The sequence below is a fragment of the Desmodus rotundus genome, chromosome 4 (genome assembly GCF_022682495.2).
Source record: "Desmodus rotundus isolate HL8 chromosome 4, HLdesRot8A.1, whole genome shotgun sequence".
Classification (NCBI taxonomy): Eukaryota; Metazoa; Chordata; class Mammalia; order Chiroptera; family Phyllostomidae; genus Desmodus; species Desmodus rotundus.
The window spans coordinates 58,293,417-58,309,223 of NC_071390.1; the positions used below are offsets into that span (position 1 = coordinate 58,293,417).

General features: G+C 51.0%; 1 protein-coding gene across 1 annotated transcript in view; it reads left to right on the forward strand.

Annotated features, from left to right (window-relative positions):
- The first annotated feature begins 3,021 nt into the window (after positions 1 to 3,021).
- Positions 3,022 to 15,807, forward strand: part of TSPAN14 (tetraspanin 14) — a 55,923-nt gene continuing 43,137 nt past the window's right edge. Inside the window, exon 1 of the mRNA XM_053922082.2 lies at positions 3,022 to 3,133. The gene's annotated coding sequence lies outside the window, so the exon portion shown is untranslated. The remainder of the gene's footprint in view (positions 3,134 to 15,807) is intronic.

Genomic DNA, 15,807 nt, shown 5'->3' on the forward strand with positions numbered 1-15,807 from the left:
AAAAGACAGAGAATGGTTATTAGGGTCATTTAGCAAGTTCTGCCAAAGGCCTCCTGATTCCACATCCCTTTCTAGAGCCCTCTCTGTTCTCTGTTAGACAAGTTGTCCAAACATGATGGTTCTACCAAGGTCTGATTTCCACACTTCTACTCCAGGGACACTGTCCTTATCATGTTCACTAATTACTTTCACATTGCAAGTCAATGGAACCTACCCTGTCCTCATCTTACCTGATCTCCAAGTAGCATCTAACATGGCTGCCACTCCTTTCTGGAAACACTTTCCTTTCTCAGTCTCTGGGATACAGTACCCTATTGGTTCACCTCCTCCCTTCCCAGCCTCTCTTTCTCAGCGTCTTTTCCTGCTCTGGCTCCTTTGTCTGGCTGCTCTGAGTCCCTCTTGAACCCTCTGCTCTCCTGTTGTCTACCTCCTCACCCTAAGTAATCTCAGATCCAGTGGTTTTTATCTTTAAGATGACACCTCCCAAAGCCTCACCTCCAGTGCAGGCATCTCTTCTGAGTTCTCAGTGACTGGACAATTGAATTGGATCTCTGACTGGCATTTCAAACTCAACAGAGGTAAAACCAAATTCTTTTTTCTTTTTTCTTTTTTTTTGCAATTTTTTATTGTATTTTTTCCATTACCATTTAGTCTCCTTATACCCGCCTCCCCCCAGCAATCACCACATAGAATTCTTAATGTTCCTCCCTGAGATGTAGTCTCTTTCCTCCAGGCTACTCAGTTCAATAAATGAGGCATAGTCTATTCATTTACCCTAGCCAGAAACTTGAAAGTTATCTTTAATTTTCCCATTTCCTTCCACATTCACCCTATCAATGTGTCCTGTCAATTCCATGTCCATAATAACATCTCTCAACTAATCATCATAGTGTGGCCACCACTTCAATCCAAACCACCATCATCTTTTTAAAAAATTAATTAATTAATTAATGAGAGAGAGATTTGTTATTCCACTTAGATATTCACTTATTGGTTGATTCTTGTACATGTCCTGACCAGGGATTGAACCTGCAACCTTAGCGCCTGGGGGCGACATTCCAACTGAGCTACCTGGCCAGGGTAAACCACCATCATATTTGGCCTGGATGGCCACAACAGTGTTGCCTTCCTTTTATTTTTGCTTGCCACTCACCCAAGTTATTCTTCATGCAGCAGTAAATGTCAGCCTTTTGTATAAAACCCTTCAAATGTTTAATAAAAAGTCTCCATTCCTTGACATAGTCTTGTATGCCCTGGCTCCTGCATACCTCCCCACATCATCCTGGTTCTCTTTCCTAGGCTGGCTATTCTGGTCACATTGATTTTCATTCAGTTCCCTGACACATCCAAAGCTTACCTTTTTCAGGGCCTCAGCACAAACTGCTCTCGACACAGAATGTCTCTGCTGCCTTTTTCCAAGGCTATCTCCTCTATCTTTGAATTCAAATCCAATATCATCTCCTCAAAAAAACTTTCCCTGGCAGCTCCATCTAATGGAGCTCATATTCTCTCTCCCAGCTCCTTGTTTTTGTCCCAGCAATTACTTCAATTTGCAATTATCTGTCTTCTCCACAAACACACACAATAAGCTTTATGGAGCAACAGGCCTCAGCTGTCTTGTCCATTACTTTACCCCCCAAGCATCAAAACAGGCCTGGCACATATTGGGCACTCAATCTAGCACTCACTATCTGCCAAGTGAGTTGAATGGACAGATTCTGCAAGGAGGTCCCTGAACTACCTACAGACTGCAGTTCCCTTAATTAAAAAACTGGGAATGGACTGAACAATCTCCTTTTCAAGATCTCCTCTTTACATTGGCTTAACCTGGCTTGTACTAGAATGTGGTGCAATTAGTCTCTTGGCCCAGTTTTAAAAGATCTGCGTTTTCTGTTGCCCAATGGAGTAAACCACCTCCCCTTCCTCTTCCTGAATGATTTGAGAATCAGTAGTGGGCCCCGGCTGGTGTGGCTCAGAGGATTGAATGCAGGCCTGCGAACCAAAGGGCCTCTGGTTCTATTCCCTGTCCGGGCAGGTTCCTGGGTTGCAGGCCAGGTAGGTCCCCAGTGGGAGGCGCTCCAGAGGCAACCACGCTTTGATGTTTCTCTTCCTCTTTCTCCCTCCCTTCTCTTCTCTCTAAAAATAAGTAAATAAAATCTTTATTAAATAAAATCAGTAGTGGTTCTGTGCCTCACTTTACGGGTAGGTGCGCTGAGACCACAGAGGTCAGCCTTATTAAACACCAGAACCCAGCCAGCAGTGTGAATATCCCTCCACCGGAGACAGTTCCTCCAGTTTCCCCTTCCTGCCTCAAGAATCCCCCTAGGCACCACCTCAGGATGAAGGTGAGGAAGAAAATCTCAGCAGGCGATCCAAAGAAAGATAGGTAAGATAGGTATTATTAGCATCGAGGCTAAAAGGGGAGAGTCTTTACTGCCCAGTTTGCAAAAAAAAAAAAAAAAAAAAAAGTTAATCTACTGTCCTGCACTTGAAGCCTGTCTCCTATGCCCAGGAACACCACCAACTTCCAGTAAGACCATTTTTCTAATTCCGCGCCCACCTCTAACCGGTCACCCCTTATTCCTTCAGATGTGGCCTCCTTTTGGCCCCCACAAATCACACTTCTTCCAGGCTGAGGTCGGGCCAGATCAGAGGTGAGGCCCGCACAGCGACCGCAAAGCACACCTCAGCCGCGCCCTCGCGGTGGCCACGAACGAGGATATCGGCCTAGGCTCCGCCTGCGTCGCGAAACCAGGGGTTGGGAAGGACCGAGGACTCCGGTACGGCCCCAAGCAGCACAAAGGGGCGGGCCCCGGACAGGCCCCACCGCCTCAGCCGCCGGGCGGGCTGGGGGCGGGGCGAACCGGCGTGGGGGGGGGGGCGGGGGGGGCGGGGCAGGGCCCGAAGGGGCGGGGCTGGGGAGAGGCGCCGGGTGGTGCCAGAGAAAGGGGCGCCACTTCCCAGCACCGCCCAGTGAGCCCGGCGCTTCTGGGTCCGCCCAGGCCCCGCCCCCCCGCGCCCCGCCCCCGCCGCTCGGACCGCGGAGTCGCGCCCTCCCACCCTGCGCTCCCTAACTTGTTCTAACTTCCTCGGCTGAGCCGGGCCGCGCCGCTGTCGTCGCTGCTACCCCCGGGTGAGTAGTGTGCCGAGCCCCGGCTGGAGCGGCGGGCCCTGCCCCTCCCATTGTCTGAGGCTGACCCCCCCCCCCCCCCAGCGCCCTCTGGGGACGAAGACTGCTCCTCAGGTCCGGACTCGGCCCTTCAGGCTCCCTGGTCTTTACCCGGGGGCGGCTCTGCGCCCAGTGCTGGCTTTGTTCGCCCAGATCGCCCGCGAGGGGCTTGGAGGCCTTGGCCCGAACCCCGCTGAGCCGAACTCTGGCGCCGGGCGGAGTGAGAGCCACCGCGGGCCACCTGGCTGGCACTCGGGGTTCTGTCGCCCTCGCCCTTTCCGTGTGCTGTCCGCCGGGCCCAGCGGGCGTGAGAGCTCTCGGGGAGGGAGTGGCTGGACCCGCTGCAGTTCGGGGCTCTGCCCCTGTTCGCAGTTGCGACCCCTCCTTTCGCTGAGCACTCCTTTCCGCTCCGTCACGGACCCTTGGCCGCACGAAGCTAGGGCCAGGGGTGGAGGGTGGCGCGGACCAGAGAGGACTGTCCTCTCCCTTACCCCCCGCCCCGCAGTGGGTGTGCTACAATTCGCCCACCCCGGTGGTGCGTCCCACTTAGCCTTGCACGGGTTTTGGATGGCCGGATTTTAAGTAGGTGGTGACCCAGCTTCTCTCTGTTGGTCGTTTGGGATTGTGCTTGGGAGTAAAGCCCACTCCTGACCTAACTGGAGCTTCGGTCGAGTTGGGTCTATGACTGCTGAGTTGACTCCTCCTGGGCCACTGTTCCTAGGGGAACCGGTGGTGGTACAGGTGGGGGGGGTGGTGTGTGTGTGTGTGTGTGTGTGTGTGTGTGTGTGTGTGTGTACTTCAGCCCTGGGGCCGCTGGGACTTGTATCTCGGGGAAGCGAAGTTGGTGTACGGCTAGAAGCAGTCCATGCTGTGCATGTGTGTGGCCAGAGGTGGGGGGCCGGGGCAGGTGCCGGTCTGCCCTGGTACTGGCCTGGTGGCCTGGTGGCTGACTGTCCCTAGCGCTGGTGTCTGCTGCCATCAAGTCGTCCTGTGCCGTGAATGCAGAGCATTGCACCAGAGACTCTGTAGGTGTGCTCTCCTGTGGTCTGCTCTCTAGGGGTCTTACCCCCTTCAGAGAAGAGGGTTGCCCTTGGGCTGATAAGAGTGGGTGGAGCTGCCTGCCAAATCCTCAAAAGTAGACTCTCCCTTGACCTCAAACTAGGGGAAGTTAATGCCTGCTTAGTGTTTGGGTACTCTTTCCTATTTGTGAAGAGAAACCTGGGGCCCAGGGGATCAGAGCACCCTCATATCCCCTCTACATTCAGCCAGCCTCTTGGAAGGCTGAGGAGCCCTTCCTTTTGGGCCCTGCCACCCCTGGATTGAAGCCCACATTCCTCCATCATGGACCCATATGGCCTTCTAACTCCTCTGTCAGCTGTCACCAAGCTTTGTCCATCCTTATCATCCATAATGTCTGGGAGACAGGCCTTAGAAGCCCAGGCTACCAGTGGGATTTTCCCTTTTATTGCTTCATCCTTTGTTGCACCCCACCTTCAGCAGGAGAATTTCTTGATCTCTTCATCTCCACAACTCTGAACCCCACTGCTGGGTCACCATATGTGATCCTTGATTCATTTAACAAAGCATGATTGAGACTCTGGGGTGCCAGATTGCCAGGTGCTGTTGCAAACATTGTTCCAGGCTCACAATTGCCTGGGTGGTTGTAAGCTCTGTGGGGTCTTAGAACCCAGGCTGGACATGTAGTTGGTGCTCATAGCGTTTATTGATCTGAACTTGAGTTCAGCTTCGCAGCAGCATTCGGCACACAGGAGTTCAAGTCCCCTGGTGCTTCTGGAGGTTTGTGGCTGCCTCATGGAAGAAAGGAGAGCAGGGGGCTGAAGGGTTGGCTGTCCAGGGAAGTTCGCCCTTTACCAGCTTAGCAGCTGGGCTAAGCTCTCAGGACATATGAGGGTGCCTCCCTTGCCGTGTTTGGGAGTGGGAGGACAAAGCTCATGCTCTTTGTGGGAGGGGAGGGGGTCCTACTAGGTATGTCTGTAGTGGCAGTGGAGTTCCCATGGGGGCCAGGGAGCAGGGAGTTCTGGAAGCCCTAGGTTCTAGAAACATTTCCTGAGGCTTAACTCTAGGCCACCAGTTGTCAGAAATTTGACTTGTTGCTAGTTTAACTTCAGCTGAGGTAGAATTCAGTTTGGCAGTGCCTACAAACTGCCTTTGTGCCAGTCCATGGAAACTTTCCTGGGTTTGAAATCTCATGGAGATTGTAGACAAGCTTACCACAATTACGTGGAAGGTTTAGTGTGTAGTATGGTGAATTTATTGACACTTACTAAATAGTTCTTGAGACTTATACTAAGCATTATCCCAGAAACTTCACTTGTATTAACTCACTTAATCCTCAAAACAACTGAGTATGGTAGTTAATGTGAATACTTCATTTTACAGATGAAGAACTGGACTAGAGAGGTCACATAGTAACTTGTTTAAGGTCTCTGTGAGCAGGTTTCCTCATTTCTTAGCTAGATAATACTTTCTTCTCAGAAGTGATTAAAGTTGATTAATACAATGAATAAGCCTGGCCCACAGCAGAACCAGTAAGTCCTTTAGTGCAGGTGTCCTTGTAGCCCCTGCTTCTGAAAGCATCTCATCTGTCTGGGTGCATAGCAGCTGCCCCTGAACCTCTGCTGCCTGACTGGTGATGGAACTTTTGTCTCCCTGAGGCTGGGGAAAGGGAAGGCCCACTCTGCCCTGCACAGAAGATTGGGGAGTGAGTATCTATCTGTCTGTATCAGTCTAAATAGATCAGGGTTTGCTGTGGTACCAATGTTCAAATTTCAGACGCTTAAAGCAATAAAGGATTATTTCTTACTCACACCACACCTATTGCGTATCTGCTTTATGTTGTTCTCACACTGGGACCCATGTGGATTAATTGAAACATTCCTGGACACTACAGAGAGCATGATGGATCTCACTGTAGCTCTTAAAACTTCCACCTAGAGATGGTGTTTCAGTGGCCAAAGCAGTCACATGGCCATACTTACTTACCTACAAAGTGTGTGGGGGGGGGTGGTATGGCAAGAAGATTGGAAACAGTTAGTGAATAGCACAAATGCCTGGCACCTGCATACCACTGTGTCTTCCACTGTGACTTCTTTCCAAGGTCTGATTGTCATACATTTCTGTGTCATCAGGGACACTGATCATGAATTAATCAAAGAAATGTTATTTGGGTTAAAGTTGAATTGAGGTGCCACATTTGAACGGCAGAGGTATGGTAGACAAGAATACGTTAGGACAGTGAGAGGTGGTGTGCAGAGGCTGGGCGAGTTATTTGAGTTCCTTGGTCTTCTTTTGCCCATTGATTTATTTTTTTATTTATTCATTCATTCATGGGCCCAAGGACTAGTAGTGAGTCCCAGGCCAGGGATTCTTATCAAGCACAACCTGGGGCTTTGAACTGAGATGATAATCCCTGTTTCTTTGTGGCCTCTAAAGAGTGATATTAATGTCCATGGGAAGGAAAGCAAGCTCCTGGTCCTGTCACTGCCCTGACACAGCAGACCTTGGACTTCTTCGGGCTCTACCTATATGTGGCTGGTAGGGGTAGTCACCTTTCCTAGAAGCAGGAGCATGTAGAGGCATCCCTACAGCATTTGCCCTTCTAATTCCATGACTCTGGGGCTGAACTTGCAGGCCTAGAGATGTGTAGAGGAGAGGTGGTATGTTACCAAAGGGTGGAATCACAAGGAGAACATGAGTGTAGGGCCGGGCTGGTTCTCTGGCTTGTAGAAGGTGGTAGAACCCCTTTGTTAGTTGCATTTTTCACTTGGGTCGTCATGGCAGGGTGTTAAAGAGCTGGCTATGCTATCATCTTTGCTTTTGTGCTTTGTCACCTGCTTAGTCTTTGGTGACATCCAGCAGGGCCAGAAAACACTGGTAGAGATGGTGAAATCTCAGGTTCTTTTGCATTGTGGTTAATCCAGTATCTTTAGTTGTATTTCCTCCTTTCTCAGGGCCTCTGTTTTGCCATCTAGAATAGAGGGAGAGGTGGTGGCGGTTTACAACAGTGGCCCCATTCTTGGCTGGTCATCAGGGTCCCTGGGGGACTGCGTAGACCAGTGCTTTGAGAATCTTTGGTCTAGGCAAAAACCAGCGTTGCTGGTTTGTCTTAGCTTCCATTATTGCAGTGTCCTCTCTGACTGAATCCATGTGGAGTGTTCATTATGTCTCCACAGCCATTTTCTCCCTTAGCAGCATACTTATTTTTGGTTCAGATAGGGCAAGTGTGGTTGTGCTGGAACAGCACAGAGCCTGGCCCGTGGGAAGTGTCCAGTGCCTCAGCCAGTTTCATGTAAAGATGAATAGCAGTCTTCAGCATGTAGAGTGGATAGTGGTGACGCAGCTTTTGAGCTGTATCTACTTGCTAGCTAAGTGAGCTAAATAAGTCTTTAATTTTTATTCAGTTTTTCTCCTGGACTTGGTTTCCTCATCTGTAAAGTGAGAAGAATCTTCCCTTTCTGCCTCTCTCTCATGGGGTTACTATGAAGCAGAAGTACACACTTTAGGTTTGAGAAGCAGACTCTGGAGCCCCAAGTTAGGCCTTACCCTCTGGGGCTGCTGCTATCACGCCGAAGGCTCTCAGCAAAGTGCTCACCAGCAGCTGATTCTGGGAACTCTCCACTTCCTCTACTCTTGGGCTTGATGGGTGTGGGGGGCTGGGCCAGGCTGGGCAGTACTGTGGGTTTTCACTTAGAGGCCTGGTGATCGAAGTTTTAATGAGTCTGGACAGTTTAGAGTTAAAACTCTTCACTTCTTGAGGTCTGTTCTGCCTCCCTCTCTGAGCAGCCAGGGAGAGCCCTGGTGTCCATCAAGTAGATAGCTGGAGGGACTGACTCCTCCCTTCTTGGGCTGTGTCTGCCTATGCTGAGTGGCTGAGAGCCATTGGCTCTAAAGTGACCCCTGGGATCCTGGGTAAGAGGTGAGTCTCTGATGCTACCTTAGACTCTGTGTGTCCCTGGCATTTGGGAGAGCTGAGGCAGGCCTTCCTGTCTGGGAAGGGCTTGGGGAGGGACAGGCCAGGACAAAGGGTAGGGCAGGAGAGTGGACCTGAGAGGAGATTTGGTGAACCTCCTCTTTCGGTTTTCCCTGACTGCGTGTACCAGCTGGGGCCTGTGCTAATCTGCTCTGCAGAACCCAAAGGGCATAACAAAAAAGAGAGGCTTTAAGGAATTTCTAGTCCTAACACCCAGAAGAGGGCCCCTCATAGCAGCTGGAACTAAATGAGTGAGTGTTCCCTGAATCTCTTTCATCTGTAGCCCAGGGTCAGAGTGGTGGGCCTGGGAGGGTCGAGGGCAGGGTGTTCGCATCAGAAGCCCACCAGCTTGCCTCAGGAAACCCAGGCTTACTGGAAAGTGGCAAGTGCAGACAAGGAGTACAGCCAATTCGCTTCAGATTTGGGCCTCTCAGGAGGGGCAGCTGGGCCCCTGACACCCACTACAGCAGTTCAGTCCATGTGTGACTTTCTTCAGCAGGAGTCTTCATCCTCAATCAGGAGCACCCACTCAGCTCTGCGCAGGACACTGTTCCTTCTGTGCCTCCCCTCTGCTGCCACCAGCTCCAATGAGAGGCTCTAGAGGGTTGTCCACTGAATAACCATTGCAGTGAAGAAACCCTGTTTTCTCTCCGGGTGACCTTCCTGATGTCCGGCTACCGTGTGGATTGGCTGTCTGGTTTCAGCCCCTCAACCCTTGGCCAAGAGACAGGGTCTGTCCCAACAGCTTGGTGGGGGAAGCCAGCCTCATCCCCAGGCCCAGTAATTCTTAGACTCTGGGTGAGAGCTCTGCATTATTAAAGAAAAATTTTTTTTCTGACCCTTGATAACACAGAAAGGAAGACTTTATTCAGGACTATCATGATAGGTATAAGGACTACTACAGTGGGGTTTTGCAGTGGGAGATAGATTGGGCTCAACCCAAAATGTAACAAGGCAATGTGGGAATTTATAGCCAAGGAGCAGAGTCAGACAGGGGTTCGATAGATGGAAATTTCTGAGAGGGTAATTCTTTGCTAACAGACCTAACAGGATTCTTGCCTATTCAACCTAATAGGCAGGCTAGGATGATCAGGTATTACCTGGGGGATATTCCATTAGGAGGATGAGAAATTTGGCCAGATAAGGAGGGTAATCAGAATGGAGGGTGGGGGATCCCAGCCTGACTTAGCTTTATTATTGCTAAGAACTGGACTCTTCAAGGACAGAGACACCCAAGGTTGCGCCTAGTCTAGTAGATGGAGCCTGACTAAAGTTTGGTCAAGGAGTCACTTGTCAGTACTGGGAGGCCAGCTGCAGCCGGCCTTCAGGCTTGCCCATGGCTCTTGCCCTGGCCTGGCGCATCACTATGCACACCTGTCCCTCAGGAGTGGCGTCCCTCCTTGTGGGCATCACTCCCATGTTTCTAGAAACCCTGTCCTTTTCTGCATTTGCTGGCTCCTTGTCCCTTGGCTCCCTCACTCTCTGGTGGCTGGACTGCCCCTCTGAACCCAGGAATTAGCATGGACCTAGGGCCTTGGTTCCCTGTGGCCTATTAGCGCTGGCTTCCACTGCCAGGTCTGTTAGGTACTAGACCACAGCCAGTTGACTCTGGACAACCTCCCTCCCTGCCTGACCATTTTTCCTGGGCCTCTCTACCTTGTGTTTTCTGCTCTCCCTATTCCGGGCAAACCTGTCTGACAACTTTATGAATCTCTCCCTCTCTCACCCCTAGGGATTCATTGTCTTACTTGTCTGAGCTAGGCTGAGGGAGGTGCTGTGGGGGATCTCCTTCCCCTGCCTGGACTGTTCACTGCAGGGGCCTTCTGTCTGCATCCCTGCTTCCTTCCCTCTCTGAGGCCCTGTACCAGCCAACCTTGTTCCTCCCCCTCCAGGCCTGAGGCTCCTCCTGGTTCTCTCTCTGCCTGTGTGCTCTCTACTTGGCCAGGCCTGCACAGCTGACCCTGTTTGGTGTGTTTCGTGCTTTTGTCTCAACAACCAGCTTTTTTTAGGATCTAGGCCACCCGCTGTTGTGAGAAAAACAGTGTGTGAAGAAAACCTGTTGGTTGTGGGTGAGGGCCTTCCCCATTTCCCAAAGGCTCCACTGGCTTCCACTCCTGCAGGGGAACAGTGGCAGTAACAGAAGCTGGCTCTGTGAGGCCGTCCTGCCCACTAGAGTCATTTTCTGCTGTCGTCCTAGCTGCTTCCTGTGAAATTGAAGTTATGGAATAAACACGGATAAGTTTTGTGAGTGCATGTCAATAAAAGCGTTGGAAGTAGTGGTGGGGTATTCATTCCCAAGGGGGCAAGGAGGAGGGCGTGGCATGTACCCAGGTACTAGGGTGGGGTGGTCAGGCCCTGCAGCTTTCTCTGTGGGAAGACAGATGAGGTGGTGGGGCAGGTGCCACCTGAGGTGTCACAGGATTTGGTGTGTTGAGGATCAGTGCCAACCTGTGTGCGGAGCCCTGCCCGCTCATGCAGGAAGACGGTTAGAGAGGAGCTGGTCTTGGTCTGATGGAGGGTTGTAGGATTCTGTGCAAGAACTGCTGAGGGCTTTTCACTGTAGTGGACCTGGCTTGTGTGGGGGGGTGCGGGGGTAGGACTTGTTCCCAGCAGCTGAGGTATGAGGGCTCCAAGTGACAGTATGATTCTACTTGTTGTGAAGTCTCACCTGTGCTTCTTAATTTGGGGGCTACTTATTGAATATTGAGCAGTCATCACAAAGCATCTTATGAAATAGGTGAGACAAACATACACCTTCCTTCTTCCCAGCGTTTTTTCTCTGTGGCCTGGGCAGTCTGTGAGCTTGAGGTTGTTAAGAGATCTTAATGCCTGCTTTGGTAACCTGGGGGTGGGTCAGGGGAGTTCCGCTAGGTAGAACGAGCTCCATTTTCACTCCATGCCCCCTAAGTGGACTCACCCAAGCAGTCAGGCCAGTCCTGGTTCTAATAGGCATGTGTCATACCCCAGAGAAGCAGGAGAGAGGCTGGGATGGATATTATATTGTTCCTTAGGGGGAAAATCACTTGGAGGAAATACATCAGTGCTTCTAGCGCAGAGTATTTATTGATGTGTCAGTTAAAGGAAGCTTTCAACAACATATATGCATCCCTTTAGTAAGGAATAAATATACAAATCCATCTCACAAGTACATTTTGCAGCTTCCATTTCCTGAAAGATACATGGAGTTTAGTGGTTAAGGGATTGGGGTTTTGAGATGGGATTTTTGGAGAAACTGTTTTTAGCTTGCCCTTGGAGTTGGGCCAGGCCTAGAAATCTGTTTAGCTGCTAAAATGGGATGGGCTCATAACACTAGAACCTTGAGCCTCCCTGATGTCTGGGAGGGCTTTGGGGAGGGTTCCTGCTGAGACCTGGGTTGCATGCAGTTCAGTTCAAACCCTCCCCTCCCCTTGCCTGAACCTGGGAATCTTACAGTCTCCCCACAGATCTGGCTACAGATGGTCCTCTCCGTGGAATAACTTCAGGTTTCCCTTCTGCCTTCTCAGAATCTGCTCTTGGTTTTCCTAGGAAAACTTTAAATTGGGACTTGGGGAGCAGTTGTGACCTGGGAGCTAGCTAGTTCTCTTGGGTTGGTAAGTCTTTATTCGGGAGGCTGGCACTCTCTTTCCCTCCTCCCTCCACTGCTCTCTGTTCTAGAGAGATGCCAGACACTACCTGCAGAGAGCTACAGGTAACAGTTTAGGGGTTTTAAGTGTCAATTTAGGTTTAACTTTTTAATTAAAAAAATGTATACATGATGCAAAACACATAAAGATATACAGTGAAAATGAGTATTTCCATCCCTGACCCCTTCAGTTCTGCTTCCCTGAGGCCTCCATCAGCAGATGTTGGGTGCCTAGTCAAGCATCTCTGTACTTCACCCCTGTTTATTCTCTTGCTTGTATGCTAATCACGCAGTTCTGCACTTGCTGATTTTTACTTTAAAGTTTATCTTGGGATTGCTCCATTTCAGCACACATAGTTTAGGCCATTCTTGTGAATAGCGGGGATGTTATTCCTCTGTACAGTAAACTAGGATTCACTTTATCAGCCCCTTTATTGATGGACATTGAGGCTGCTTCCAGTATTTTGTTTCTCTGGCCAGGCTGCAGGGACGCCTTGCATGTACTCAGCTCTGTAGTAGAGATGGGTCGCTGAGGATTCCAGGCATTGGGTGCTTAACAGGAAGAGAAACACACTGTTTTGATTCAAAAAAGGAGAATGATAGATCATGAGTTTTTCTTTTGGAGGAATCTTGCATTTCTGCAGTTGGAGCTTGCAGCTGGAGGGACTACAATGGGGTTCTGGGGTGCTGGTTCCCACTGCAGTCTGTCTTTGTTTCAGCTCAGGTCAGCCAGTCTCCAAAGCACCTGTTGTTTGCAGCCCTTGACTGTGCTCTGGGGGCCATGAGGCCTATGTACCCCAAACTGTGATATAAAAGGGTGAAGAGGTAGCAGAACCAGACAGGGTATGGGGATGGCAGAGGCTTCTCAATACATTGGTCTGGGCAGCTATAGGAATTGGGCAGAGCAGGAGGGTGGAGTCTTGGTTAAGACACAAGCTGGACCTGGGAATCAGCTTTTAGAAGAGCAGATTTTCAGTTTTAGGGGTTGGTGTGATTGGTCAGGCCTCCCGTCCTGGCCTCCCTTGTCCTTCCACTGCCCTGGGATTCCTTCATTTCTTTCCAGCTCTGCAGCCCTGGCTCTGTGCTGCTTTAGGCTGCTGTGGGCCTGATTGCCACCCTGGGATTTAAAAAGCCAGGGTAGAAGGCACCTGGTGTAAGTAGTAGATGGGTTTTCTGTTTTGAGCAGGCAGCTTCTTTTCAGAGCAGAAGCAGGGGGTGAAAGCAGATGAATTTTCCTTCCTGGGATGGGGAAGCATGTGAGGAAGGGCATATATCAGAGCCATCTGCTGGAATCCTCCTGGGAGTCCTAGGAGCTTTCTGGCTGTTCACACATCTTTGTGGCCCTAAGGTGCTTCTGAGATGACTATAACCCTTCCCTGTGTGGCTCTGGCTGTCCCGTGCCTGGACAGGGCAGGTCAAGAACCAGGGAGGTTTTATAGCTGGCTGTTGATTACCCACCCCCGACCCGCCCCGACAACAGGAAGGTGGCTGACATGACCCTTCCTGACCTGCTGGGTTTGAGGCCTGTGCCGCTGGTCTGTCTTTCCCACCATGGCTGTTACACGCTGCCCTGTGAGAAGTCCAGAGCATCCCATACTCACAGCTCTTTTGTGTGGGCTTGGGGCCTTGGCAGCACAGAAGTTTCTATTGTGGTGGGGTGGCAGCTAGGACTGACCTGTGGGGCTGAGGAGGTGGGGCCTGGGGACTGACAGTGGAGCTATTCATGGTTTCTGCCCTGGTTTCCTGCTGGCTCCCATTGTGGATCGTTTGGCGGGGAGGGGAAGAAGAGAAGGGGTGGCCAGTGTTGCTATTGTTGCTGGCGCAAAGTGCCTATTATGCTTAATCAAAGTCCTTTGGTGGACAGATCTTAGCCCCTCCAGGTCCCCTCATGTGTTCTCTGATGTTGGGTGAGCTGCCTAGCCTGGGTCCTGCCCTCTCCCAGTGCCCCCTCTACCCCTGGATGTTAGGAGGGGCCCTGTCCTTTGTGGGTACCTCTGTCAGGATCCCCCTTCCTTCCTCTCAAGTCCCCATGCTGTGCCTGGAACCCCTCTGGGTAAGAGTTTGGAGCAGCTGGTGAAGGAGCAGGAATGCCCTGTGCCTATCTTGTCAGCCACCTGCCGCTGCCACTGGGACTGGATTCTGCCTGTGCAGTCCCAGCCCAGCTGCGCCCTTGGGTGGGGGCCAGGCGCGTGCCTGGGTTGTTGTAAGTCTCACAGGCCCCCACTTTCCTTTGTACCTCAGTGTTCAGCTCAGTGTCCCCTGTTACTCATTCGAGCACTCATCTGCAGAAAAGCCTGTTTGCTGGCAGGCTGGCCTGTCACCTCCTCAGCTGCCTGAGCCACAGCCATATTCCTTTGTTCTGCCCTCTCTGGTCTCTTGAATGGCAGGCAGGCAGGCAGCCTCCTCACAGCACCGGCGGAAGCCCTTAAGATACGAATCTTCCCACTGAGCCAAAGGCATGCAGTGCCCTGGCTGCACCCTCAGTTCCCCCAGCTGTAACCCCATCTCCCCAGTGGTGCTGAGATTTCTCTTTGTTTAGAGAGGGTCTAGCCCCCTTATTGGATCAGAATGATGGTGACGTATACAGTGGGACAGAGAGAGTTCTCACTTATTTGTGGCCACTGAAGGTGTATGAGAGAGGGAGGGAGAGAGAGAGATCTGGGGGCAAGGGGGAGCTGCACAGGCTCCTGTGGGAGCAGCAGCCTCCTGGTCTTTGGCAGAAAAAAACACTCCCAGGCACATTCCCTCCGGGTCTTTCTACATGATGTCTGTGGAGGAAGAATTCTTAGCATTTAGTGGCAGGGGTCCTGTAGGAAAGCTGAGTGTATCTCTGTAAATCAACTCGTGATAAAGATGGGTGGGCTTTCTTCCCAGTACTTGCCTTAATGTGGTTTTCTCAGTGTTGTTGCTTTCTCTTAGGCATCTCACATCCTCTCTGTTCAAAGCACTGCCCGCATGCCTGTCATGGGCAGCATTGCATCACCTGGGAGCTTGTTGAGATGGAGAATCTGGGGGTGGAGGTGTCTCACCGCACACCCGCTTAATCAGAATATATTTTAACAAGTTTTCCAGGTGATTTGCATGCACTTTCAAGTTTGAGAAGCCCCAGCTCATATGCCTTTGTCCAGCCCCTCCCTTGCTGTAGCACCTGCTTTAGTCTGGGTTGTGGTTTTGCAGTCTTCACCCTCTTGCCTACCTTAAAGTCATCAACTTTAACTGTGTCTGGCAGGTATCCCTGGGCCCTGGGGGTGCCTCAGAGATGGGTGTGGGGACCGAGAAAGCTGCATTTGCTGGCAGCTGCGAGCATTTCCCCGAGCCTGCTGGCAAGGTCATCGGTGGGGCACAGAGCCTAGTGGTAATTGGAGCCCTCCTTTGTGAAAGGGTGCTGCAGAGCCTCCCTTGGCCATCTGGTGCCACTTGCCCCGCCCAGTCTGTCCCAGCTGGATGATAGCATCAGAATCAGGTTGTAAATGTTGCTTGCTTGAAACATAAAGCATTCTATATAAAGATGTTTTGGTATGTTGAAGTTCAAAGAAATAGTCCAGAAGGGGGACTGTGTGTTTATATTTTGTAATACTTTGTAGTGAAGAAAAGTTTGAGATGCCTCTCCTGATTTTGCTAGGATCGTGTGCCCACCCCCGGAATTCTGGTGAGGGTGGGTGGGGGCTTGTGGAGAAGAGCTGGTGCCTCCAGGACTGAGCGTGAGAGTGCTGGAGGGCTAGAGGAGCCCTAGGCAAGCCTGCTCAGCTGCTGCCCCTACCCCTGGCCTTGTGGGACACTGTTTGGGGGACTGAACTGCTAGTATTCAGCTGACTCTTTTTCCAGAGTCTGCTCAGACTTTTTCAGCAGTTTCCCACCATTGATTTGCATTAAAAAAAAAAAATCTGTTCCTCCTTTCACCCTTGTTTCTTTTCTCTTGACATTTTCAGTGCAGTTTGTTTTATTTTTCTCCAGCAGGCTTCACTTTTCATAGCTTGTTTGCAAAGTTTGTTTTGTTAGCTCTGTGAACCTTTTCCCTCAGGGTTG